The 12,140-nt window shown below is 44.1% G+C and overlaps 1 long non-coding RNA gene across 2 annotated transcripts; it reads right to left on the reverse strand.

Annotated features, from left to right (window-relative positions):
- Positions 1-3,832: 3,832 nt before the first annotated feature.
- LOC134168039 (uncharacterized) lies at positions 3,833-5,825 on the reverse strand. 2 transcript variants are annotated; one of them, XR_009966380.1, is made up of 4 exons: positions 5,612-5,825; positions 4,599-4,729; positions 4,429-4,483; positions 3,833-3,963 (listed from the first exon to the last, which is right to left on the reverse strand). It is a non-coding gene; the product is annotated as an uncharacterized LOC134168039 (long non-coding RNA). The 2 variants fall into 2 exon arrangements; XR_009966381.1 differs by having other exon boundaries at positions 4,424-4,483.
- Between the last annotated feature and the right edge of the window lie 6,315 nt (positions 5,826-12,140).

Here is a 12,140-nt window from a genome sequence, read left to right on the forward strand (position 1 = left end):
GCTTTCACAGGGACATTCAGAGGGGCTTGTGGGCAGCTGAGTGCTGCCACATCTCTCTTATTCACCAGGCAGAGCTTAGGTTTGCTTGTAAGAGGACTGCCAGGACTACAGGTGCCCTGCCTTACTGCTCAGCAGTGAGTCCGTAAACCAGACACCCACAGAATGTCATTACTAGTTAGGTTTTGCCATAGTAGCAAAGCTGGGAGAGGAGTTTGCTTGGTGTCATAAGCCACTGGGGTACCCCATACATGGCCCTGCTCGGGAGCTGTGGGGAGGCTGTGACATGACAATATCTGCTGTCACTGATAAGGCTGTGTTACATTCTTCTGCGCTGCTGCTGCTCTTGGCTGGTTCCTGGGAATGTCTGCTCCATTACCTGTGCCATCACCAATACCTGCTTTGACTTAGAGACGACAGTCTCGTAATCCTGGCAAGCCCCTCCACGTGACAATGATGGCACAGTCCTAAGCCAATGGAAGAGACACTGTTGCATGCTAGCCTTATTTGTCATGGACAGCTTCTACAGAAGGTATATGGTATGAAGCATTAGCATTAATGTAGTTAGCTGATGTAAAAGTTAAATTATTGGTTAGAATTCTTCTCAAGACTCATACCACCAGTGGCGCTATTACAAAGCTGTCATTTGGGGTTACAGGTTTCCCTCTCTACTGAAGTGCTTTGCATCTATTTTCAAGGGTTGAAATCCTGGAGGGAAGTGGAAAGGGCTGGAAAGCATCTCAGCCATGTACACAGACAAGTAGCCAGGTCTCCTAAGTAAAATTAATCTGGCACAATTTTAGCAACTTGCAGCGCTGTAACATCTCTTTAAGAGAAAGCAGCAAACAGGAATTAATCATGTTAACACCGTGATAAAGTTCTTGTGACCAGTAGACAAAATTTTATTATTTTAGATTAAATTAGAAAAGCACGAAATTTGAAGGCTTTAAAATCCCTCCCAAAATGTTAGGGTAGGAATTCTAATAACTGCATAAAGCTCTGGGAAACATCTGATTCCTGCAATTTAAAAATTGTCTCTTGTGGTTGTCTGGTAGCACAGAAGTATTTTCCTCTAAGCTTTTGGCAGGGCTTCTTGCCATGATAAACTTTATGTTCTTACATGTGCTACAAAGGGTATTTCCTCTGGATTTAAAACCATTTTCAGTTAAGACCTAATTCCTTCAACACCAACTTTAGTGATTATATAATGTGGTTGTTCAGAAACTAAACTCAAGACCTCCACTACCATTTTGCTTTGACATTAATCTGTTGCTTTGGTTTTGTTTTTTTTTTTTTATTTCTAATTTAATCTAACAAATGATGTAATTCTTTTATTTTCTCCCAAAATATTTATACCAAAGGAACATTTAAGCTCTGAAAGATATTCTTACCCTCAGAGAAGCTGGCTTTTGAAATAGTTAGTGATGTTGGATGATGGTTGGGAGAGACTGTTTACCTCAGTTTCACTAAAGAATGATGATTGGTGTGTAGGAAATGTGATTTTCTTACTCAGCTGCTTGCTGTGAGAATAAATACTAGTAGTTTATTTCTATTCTGCTTAGTTCTCTTCAGCTCTTGTCCCATGCTGTTGTATGGCACTGCTGATTTATTTGACCATGCTGGCAGAAGTAGCTATGCTGGTGACTTCTGTGAATTGCATGGTTTTTTTGCCTGTTGAAAGATACCTTATCAACACAAATGTTCCAGTGCAAAGCTAAAGCCTTGTAAATCCCTCTAAACAGCATGGCCTCTGCAGGAACAACAGACGTTTTAAAGGAAACTTGTAACTTGCCTTTGGTATTCATCAGGGTGAATGCTAGCTTAGGGCCATGTGTAGGAAGGACCCCCTCTGCTTTCTATTCCTGTTAAACCATTTTGAAAATATGAAATAACACTTGCTTCTGTTACATGTTTCCTTTCCTTGATATTACTCTGGCTTCTGCAAGAGGTCTGTTGAGGAGAACAAGCTCTGAATTTTTCTGTCAAGCAACCACTAGTTTTGAGGGTTTGGGTAATCACTGTTTGCAATGGGTGATGTAAATCTGAGGCATGTTTAATGGGTTGGAGGCAGTTCAGTTGACCAGTTGTCAAGGCAACAAAAGCCGTATGTGTCCTGCACACCTGCCAAAGTCCTTTTGCTCTGGGGAAACCCTTCAGAGGCAGTTACACAACTGGAATATCCCTGCAACGGGAAACTGTTACCTTTTTTAACCCCTTTTCATAGTCACTTATTCTGAACAGATAAACACTGAAAGCAGGTCAAGTAACCTGACCAACAGCATTACCATGATGACAAGTCAGCTGAAGTCACCATCCTATACTGGCAGTAGTGGCATATTTAATTACTACTGATTATATTCTATCCTGGTCAGCTAACAGCTTGGATAGATTGATACTTTCTGCTTGCTGCTACTTCGCTGTTCTTGATTTCCAGCCTTTATTCCCTTCATGGTGTTAGGTGCAAGGTTTCTGCACTCACTTGGACACTGGCATTGTTTTGGCAACAGAGTTTGTATTGTGTTGTAAAACACTTTACAACACAATACAGATGAACAAGAGAATTAAAAAACGTGATTGTCAGGTCTGTGCCACCTTGTGAAGTTTTCCCAGTATTCAAAGGAAGTAAATTTACATACCCATCTTTAAGTAAGCCAATCTTGCTGTGTCCCTGGATACTGCTCTGAAACAATCCTGCCATAGTTTCCAGCTTCTAAGTGCTGTATATGTAATGGTCAGCCAGCTGATGGTGCGAAGATATTTTAACAAATGAAAACACAGGTCTTGTAGGAGAGGCCAGAAAGCAAAAGCTGTCACAAGGAGATAAGAGAGGAAGTTCCCACTTCCAGAAACAGAAGAGACTGAACAGGTTGAAGGTCCAGGAGATGCTGCTGGAAGCGAACCAGGGCTGGAGAAGATTTATTTGGCAGGTTTATGAAGTCCCTGTTTCCCCTGCATCCAGCCTCTCCGGATAGATCAGTCCTTTACATCCAGCAGATGAAATAATACCCTACTTTCTGCACACAGCCAGGAAACAAAAAATTTCTCAGGAAAGTTGAAGGAGTTCCCCCCTGAAGGTGTTGCTTGTTGCAGGAGCAGAACAAGGACTCCGGAAGGATGGAGTCCTCTACAGTGAGGGCAGAGTGCAGGACCTGACCTGAAGGAAACAAATTTATATCAGCTGGATCTCACATTCCATCCATTCTTCCCTTCAGACTTGTGTGCAACCCAAACATCTTTAAGGTCACATTACAGGGCTGTGCAGCTTACCTCAGCAGCTGTCTAAGGTGACAGAGGGGGATACTACTTGTGGTGCAATTGAGAAAATTCCCCTTTTTTGCTTTCCATGAGCAGGGCAATGTGCGGGTGCTGCAGAGCTGCCACCTCCCCTCTGGTGCAGTCCAGTGCTCTTCAAACCAGTTTTGCACTTATGGCAGTGTGGTTTATGCTGCTGTTTTGGCACAGGGAGACAAATGAATCTTCACAGCCTTCCTTGGAGGTGGTTTCTATCACAGGCATGGATAAAACTGGGGCATGGAGAGGTTGAACAATATGCTTAAGGACATGCATACAGTAAGCCCAGTAAAGCTGGTCACAGCGCTCCTGCGTTGGGTTTAATATGTGAGGTTTTAAAATAATTCCTGGTTAGTGGTACCACTGGTGGTAGGGCACAGGGGAAGTTTTGTAAAGCAGAAGCCTCAGAATCATGTCGCTGAAATAAAATTTGAATACAGGGGCTGTAGAAGCAAATCTCCCTTTGGAGACAGTAAATCATGCTCAGTTTTCTATCAATCCCATCCATTCAAATGCTTGTGATAGGCCTGGTTCCTTGCCAGAGTCCTCCCCTGTCTCCAGAGGGATGACACAGAGTGTGTGCGTCCATCCTGTCTGTAGTCCTAGTCCAGCTTGGTTTTGTGACTCTAGTATCCATTTCCCTTACTGCACTCCCAGACAACTGTTGCACTTGACCTGAGATAGATAGTCATGGTAATACAAGTGTACTCTGATCAGGATAGACTTGCCAGCAAATGATGAGTACTGTGGTAACTGCACATTTTCCAAGTGAGACCACGTGTTTTAAACGTTTAAAGTTCAGCCCTTGTTCAAGACAGGATCAAAAAAGGCATTTTAAACATTGTGACAAAATACCTAATCTCGTTTCTTTGCACTTGTTGTGTAAATATAAGATAAGAGCAGTATTCCCAAGGTTACCACAAACAGTCCATCACTACAGAGTACAAGCTAACATTGTATGTTGACATAAAAAGCAGCATTGCTGCAGTCAGCCATGGTAAATAAACCCACAGGTTTCTTTGTCTTTACAAGTCAAAAGTTTGGGATGTAACCTATTCAGACCTGCCCTCACAACGGAAAATCCCTGCCCTGCTGTGGCATCCACAGTACATGCATAGTTGTTCTGCAGCCTTACCATACCTGCTGCTTTCTAAACACAGGAGGGAAAGGCAGATGTAGACCACCCTGGTTTCATCTGCAGGTTTCACCATGGAGAGATCAGCAGGTAAAGAAGTTAGTAACTGGGGACTAGCACAGCTGTAACTGATTGACTCTAATGCTGGAATTTACTAGAAAAGAGGTGAGCTTACTTGTCATCATAAACCCTCAATGGAAAAGGATAAAATCTTTTACAGGTGATAATTTTTTGAGAAGTTTTCTGTTTCTTTGCTCTGTGCAGAAAGTAGGGAGTTATTTCATCTGCTGGATGTGAAGGACTGATCTATTGGAAGAGGAACAGGGACTTCATAAACCTGCCCTGGTTTCCTTCTGGCAGCATCTGGTGTCTCTCCAAGACCTTCAATCTATTCAGTCTCTTCTCCCTCCTGAAGTGGGAAAAGTTCTCTCTTATATCCTTATAATTAATTATTTTTTTTTGCCTTCCTCTTTTATTTCAGCTTTGATCTGTTCATCATCTGCAACAGCTTTAGTGCCAGCCTAGCCAGTGCAATTTCCGTGCACAAGCATATCTCTACAGTGTGCACTGCCACCAGCTCTCCCAGCTATTAGGTACATCAGGTCTTACACACTCCTCCTGCAGAAAGAAGGACATGGAAGACCATGATATAGTGCTGGTTTCTTCTCTAGTACAGCTAGAGAACCCCAGGGACAGCTTTTGAAAGTAAAAACCCTCTTCAGAGAATTTTAGGTGGTATTTGCCTTTGTGTGTGTCTTTGTACAGAGGCATTTAATGTCATTGAGGGTAGGGTGTCAAAGATCCGATGAATCAACCAAAATTCTCCATATAGGCCATGACTGACTAACAGTGCAGAAAATGAACTATTAATGTCAGTATTTTCTCCTCTGGGACTGGAAAGTTCAGACCAATCCAGGCACATCAGTGGTGAGGATCTGTCTCAGCACTGACTTCAGTGGCTCATCTGCCCATTTTAGTCTAAAAAAGTCCTTAGGATATTGGTGACAGCTGCAGTTTCACCTCCTCTCTTCCTGATGCACATTGTCATTTATGCTATAAGTCTTCTTCACGTTTCTAGCTGGCTGTTGTGTTTTGGGGTGCATAGCCATGGTGTTCTGGGTCAACAGCAAATGTACCATCCTCTTCCTCCTCCGTTGTAGAATCACATGAACAGTTGTCCCTACTCACCTCACTTAATCAGATGCTCATCTGCCTTGCCCACCATTGTCTCCTGCTGCCCAAAGGCCCTTGGCTGAACTCAGGGTCTGTAGGTCAGTTACTGGCTGCATCTGCAGTCTAGTGGAAAAGACAATGGGAAGCAGGTCACAGATGATGTGTTTGCTTCTGGCGGGCTGTATCTAACCTGTGTGGGCTGCAGCCTGGTCAGAGATTGGCAGTCTTTCCCCATGTGAGAAAAACTGAATCCCTGAACATTGTTCACTAGCAGTCACCCTGAATTTCAAAGGTTCTCCTTGCTGGTAACACTGGAAGAAACACTGCTGCTTCATGGATCTAACACCTGACACTTTAACAATGATTCTTTTATGGCAGTAGAGAAAAGTCTGCAGAACAAATGCTTCCTTTTATTTCTCTATTTTGTTGAAGATGAAAGCCATATAGCTGGCTTAGCTGGCCTAGCAGGCCTCCAGTCTGAACTAAGGGTGCACCTCCATGGCTTTCATCTTCCATGCCTCATGATCTATTTCTAGCCTTTCTCTAAAGGTTACCATATGCATCCATGAAACCTGGGAGCCCTCCTGTGGTCAAAATCATGAGCTATTCTTGTGGTTATTGCCCCAGATCTGTTGTAGTCAACCCAGTTTTAAACTTATCCTTGGAATATTCATTGAGAAAAGTTTCAATCCATTGAAAAAAAAATCTACATAGTTTCCTTGGTCTTCGTGGGGGTGACCTCATTACACCTTATTCCCCTGGGAATGCTGTCCACATCTCTTTTCCAAGGGTGGGGAATTGCCTGACAAGCTGCCTATTACTTCATCTCTCTTCCCTCCATACTCCTCCTCCCTCTTTGCTGTCCTTTGTAGGCTTCTCCTTTTCTGCTCTGATCTAGCCAGGTTCTCACCACCAGTCTGTCTAAGGACATCCAATTTTGCATTAAATAATGTAATTAACATAAATTCAGTGTTTATTGTCTCATTGTCTTCAAGTTGTAGATGTACGTGATTCACAGGGCTTTGGTGTGCTTAATTTTAATCTTATGCTCAAGATGGAGAAGTTTTATGCTTCCCTGGGGACTTCATTTTGTGGTCTTTGTCCAGCCCCTTGGAAAATTCTGTTTCCACATGGTGGGAAGTTGCTTTTAACAGTTTTTCACTGTACACGAGTCAAAACTGTGAGTTATCTGGGGCAAGCTTATGAGGGAATAGGAAAGGGTGAGGTGAAGATGAGGAAGGGCAAGAGGAGTAATAGCCCCTTTGCTTTTGCCTTTGTGGGGACTGACGCTGTATGTTCTTCCCTGCTTTATAACTAAAGAGGGGAAACAGCCACACAGTTCTGCCAACACCCATGGCATCATGGCTGTGTGTGGTTTGCATCACAGATCTCAGGATGGTCCATTGGAGATGCTGGATTCACTGCACAGAGTGACTAGGAGAGAAAGTCTGCTGAACACGAGCCAGCTTCAGGGTGCGCTCGCAGCCCAGAAAGCCAACTGTATCCTGGGGTGCATCAAAAGGAGCGTGACCAGCAGGTTGAAGGAGGCGATCCTGCCCCTCTACTCTGCTCTTGTAAGACCTCACTTGGAGTGTTGTGTGCAGTTCTGGTGTCCAGAACTGTAATGATAAGAAATGACAAGCCTAAATGTGTTCATGGTCAGATTATATCCTCTTATCCCTTTTGTGTCAACATCATTTTTATCTTGACAAGCTCGCCTTCTCACTGGTATTTAAATAATCCACCCACTCCTTCCCAAATTTTTTAGTTTTGTTTTGTTTTAAGCTGCAGGGACATCTCTTTTGAACAAGAAAAGAAACTTCTGCAACTAGTCTTGGAAGGCAGACACAGGGACTGTGGGAATGAAGACCTTGGGCCTACTGTAGGAGAGGATCTGGTTCAAGGCCATCTTAAGAACCTGAACATACACAAGTCCCATGGTGAAATCCACCTGCGGGTCCTGAAGGAGCTGGTGAATCAAGTTGCTAAGCCACTGTCCATCATATTTGAAAAATTGTGGCAGTCAGGTGAAGTTCCCGATGACTGGAAAAAGGGAACTATAACCCCCATTTTCAAGAAGGGGAAGATGGATGACCTGGGGAATTACAGACCAGTCAGTCTTACCTCTGTGCCTGGCAAAATCTTGGAGCAGATTCTCCTGGAAGGCATGCTGAGGCACATGAAAAACAACAAGGTGCTTGGTGACAGCCAGCATGGCTTCACTAAGGGGAAATCCTGCCTGATCAATTTGGTGGCCTTCTGTGATGGGTCTACAGAACTGATGGACAGGGGTAGAGCAGTTGATGTCATCTACCTGGACTTGTGTAAACCATTCGACACTGTCCCACACGACATCCTTGTCTCTAAATTGGAGAGACATCGATTTAATGGGTGGACCACTCGGTGGATAAAGAACTGGCTGGATGGCTGCATGCAAAGAGCTGTGGTCAATGGCTCAATGTCCGGCTGGAGACCAGTAACGAGTGGTGTCCCTCAGGGATCGGTGTTGGGACCAGTCTTGTTCAACATCTTTGTCACTGACATGGACAGAGGGATTGAGTGTGCCCTCAGCAAGTTTGCCGATGGCACCAAGCTGTGTGGTTCGGTTGATACCCTGGAGGGAAGGAATGCCATCCAGAGGGACCTCAACATGCTTGTGAGGTGGGCTGATGCCAACCTCATGAAGTTTAACCATGCCAAGTGCAAGGTCCTACACCTGGGTTGGAGCAATCCCAGGCACAGCTACAGGTTGGGCAGAGAAGAGATTCAGAGCAGCCCTGCGGAGAAGGACTTGGGGGTGTTGGTTGATGAGAAAATGAACATGAGCCGGCTTCAGTGTGTGCTCAAAGCCCAGAAAGCCAACCGTATCCTGGGCTGCATCAAAAGGAGTGTGACCAGCAGGTCAAAGGAGGTGATCCTGCCCCTCTACTCTGCTCTTGTGAGACCTCACCTGGAGCATTGTGTGGAGTTCTGGTGTCCTCAGCATAAAAAGGACATGGAACTGTTGGAACAAGTCCAGAGGAGGGCCACGAGGATGATCAGGGGACTGGAGCACCTCCTGTATGGAGACAGGCTGAGAAAGTTGGGGCTGTTCAGGCTGCAGAAGAGAAGGCTGCTTGGAGACCTCATAGCAGCCTTCCAGTATCTGAAGGGGGGCTATAGGGATGCTGGGGAGGGACTCTTTATTAGGGACTGTAGTGATAGGACAAGGGGTAATGGGTTCAGACTTAAACAGGGGAAGTTTAGATTGGATATAAGGAAGAAATTCTTTACTGTAAGGGTAGTGAGGCACTGGAATAGGTTGCCAAGGGAGGTTGTGAATGCTCCATCCCTGGCAGTGCTCAAGACCAGGTTGGACAAAGCCTTGGGTGAGATGGTTTCGTGTGACGTGTCTGTGCCCATGGCAGGGTGGTTGGAACTGGATGATCTTAAGGTCCTTTCCAACCCTAACTATTCTATGATTCTATGATTCTAATTCCTGGAAAAGGGGCTTGTTTAGTTTTTGTATTTATTTTATGGATTTAGATTCATGGGAGCACACACCTACATTTTATACCCTGGGCAGCTTTGCCTAATTCTAATTTTACAATCTCGGTGTCATAGAGAGGACTGTATTTTCCATTCTCATAATTAAATGTACCCCAGCAAATAAAGCTTGCACAAAGATAACAATTCTCCAGCAGCCACTTAGTCCATCTCCACATAATTTAGTGTTGGTTTTCCCCTAAGGATATATTCCTGTGGGACCTTCCAGAATGCTTTCACAAGTCACCACCTCCAGCAGAAGGTTAAATTTCTTAGCATTGCAGAAGTGGGTCGTGTGATGTTCCTGGGCTTTGGACACAGACTATTTCAGCTGCACTGAGTTGGCTGAAGAAATTATTGCCTCCTCCCCCTGCAAGGGTAATTGTTTCCTCCGTGCCTGCAGAATTGCTCCCCACTAACCCACTCAGTAACAGATTATTTCACAGAGCAGTTTAAAAGCTGAAGATCTACTCATATGGCTCAATTTCCTTGGAAATGGGTTGGAAAGGGACACAGCACACGCCTAGTTAGAAAACCAAAAAGAATGGTAACTAGTGATGAAGGGACTGAGTTGATTTAGTGGGGAGTATAAATATTTTCATCTGAGACAGCTGGAATTAGGAGAGATGATGCTTCATGGCCCTTGTCTGCTTCAGACACAAAGCAGATTGATTATTTCAAATCACCTTTACTAATGGTTCAAACTAATCCAGTTAACCAGGTTGGTGCAGGCTTGTCCTATGAGGCAGCTGAGCCTGTTAAACAACACATTGCTCCCCAAAGGTATGGCCTTACCACCCCTCATTACAAGGGGGGGTTGGACTAGATGGCCTTTAAAGATCCTTTCCAACCCAAGCCCTGCTATGATGCTGATTCTGACTATCTCTTGCTTAAGAAAACTTCAGTCCAAAGCATGAGGACTGTGCGTGTGCTGAGGTAATTATTTTACAGTGGTTCCAGGCAGTTGCCTGACTACCTCTTTGCTCACTTAGCCACATGACTCGATTTTTAATGGTGCTGCTTGTTTTCAGTGACTCCAGTAGGATTCCTCAGTTGCTCGTAAGACCTGAAAATAAGGCCCTGACTTTGCTGAGCTCTCTGTTCAGCCAAACAGTTCAGGAGCTGCCTAAGCCCAGGTATGTGTCAGTGCTTGATGCGACTTCTGTGTGTGAAAAATACACTCCTCTCCACAGTGCCAAGTATTTCTGGGCGGTAATGTGATCACATCATTTGTGTGATCTCCTCCCTTTAACAACCTTCATCTCTGTGGGCTTTTTTCCACACATATAACCACTGGGTCTGAAAAATCTGTGTCTGACAGGTATCATAAATGTAAGTGATGGTCCACTCAGTGCTTTCCTTGGGAAAGTACCTTTGGAAAGTAACATGCATAAACTGGTGGATCGCTGTCTTACTAGTCAGAAAGGAAGCAGAAGATGCGAACACTGGGGGGATGTTTTGGCATCCCATATATGTCACTTGTCTGAAAGAACACAATCAGACATGAGGAGAGGGGGGTCTGACAGAATGCAATTTAAGCCTCTTCCACTGTACCAGATACTATTCATGGAAAATCCCTGTTGATCTTATTTTTGCCTGCACAAATGTTCCCTGCAGTGTGTTCTCACTTCAGTTCAAATGACCCAAGGGCTGGGGTTTAACCATTTCCCTGACAGTCTGTTCCCCTTCTCCACAAGCTTTTTTCCTGCACCCAACATTTTCTTTGCGTTTCACACCTTGTTTCCAGCTGAAGATCCTCTCATTGAACTCTCCCAAGCTCCTTTTAGGCAATGCTATTTTTTCCTGTTCACTTTTTTTACCCTTTCAATGGGGGTATTTGCCAGGCTGAAAGAACAGAAGAAGCCATTTTTGCAGGACCTCACTGCCAGCCTCCGTGTATGCAGGCTCTTTTCTTCAAAATGTGCCTAACATTTGAATGAAAAAGCTCCTCTTATTATCTGATTCATCTGTGTTTTCTCTGATACCCTCTATTTGCAATGTAAAGGGCAGTATTTCCCTCTGAAAGGTGCTTAATCTCTTTCTGTCTTTCATCTGGTGTTATGCTGAATTATCTTTAGATCATGATTCTCCACTGTGAATTACTTTTTGTCCTACCTACCCTGGTAGACCATTGCCAAGCCATTTACTAACCACATTTACTGGGGGTACAAGGAGATGAGTTTTACATCGGGTCCTACATGTGGTTAAAGCTTGGGATTGTCCCGGTTACCCAAGCTGTACAAATTAGTAAATGTGTAAGTGTAACAGTTCCAAGAAGTTCCTTTCCAACCAAAAGGAATTTCAGTGCTCCAGTGCTTTCATTTCTTGGAAAGATGAATATTTAATCGTGCACAACATATTTTTTTGCAAGGATAGATAAACACTTACTATTATAGAAAATAGATCACTTTCTGGGTTGGCCAGTTATTCAACACTCCGGAGTCCTGAAGGCTTAAGTTAAGAGGAAGAACCAGTTACGTTGTTCCTCTGATACTGTTTATTTCCAGGGAAGTCTTCTATAGTTTAGCCTGGGTTTTGAGAAGATGGCTGTAGTGAGAAACAGACTATCTATGGCACACCCAGAGCCTGCTTGGTACTCTTGGATGCTCTGAACACCAAAGTCATCAGCACAGCATCCCAGTATATCCCAGGGCCCCAGATCTGCTGCACAGGATGAGTATGGCACATCTACCATCTGCTAGGACCAGAGCTGCAACCACAGCCTCTGAAAGCCACAACTGAGAGGCAGCACTGACCAAGTCTTCAGTATGGAAGCTGCCTGGAAAAACTTCCCAGCTGGAAAGAGATGAAGTGTTGCAGGAAACGTGGATTTAAGGTAGCTCTAATTAAACTGAAATTAAAAAGCTGTGTCTTTCTACATAAAGCAGGACGCTAGCAAAGGAGAAAACTCTTCTCAGTGTCTCTGCTCTTTTCTAATTCTTTTGTATAGACATCTACTCCTTCTCAGAACAATTCCTGGAGGACATACTGAGTTACAGTAGAACAGATATGTTAACCA

Source organism: Pezoporus occidentalis, unplaced genomic scaffold (genome assembly GCF_034315485.1).
Source record: "Pezoporus occidentalis ecotype Australia unplaced genomic scaffold, CSIRO_AGI_Poc_V1 ctg3, whole genome shotgun sequence".
Classification (NCBI taxonomy): Eukaryota; Metazoa; Chordata; class Aves; order Psittaciformes; family Psittacidae; genus Pezoporus; species Pezoporus occidentalis.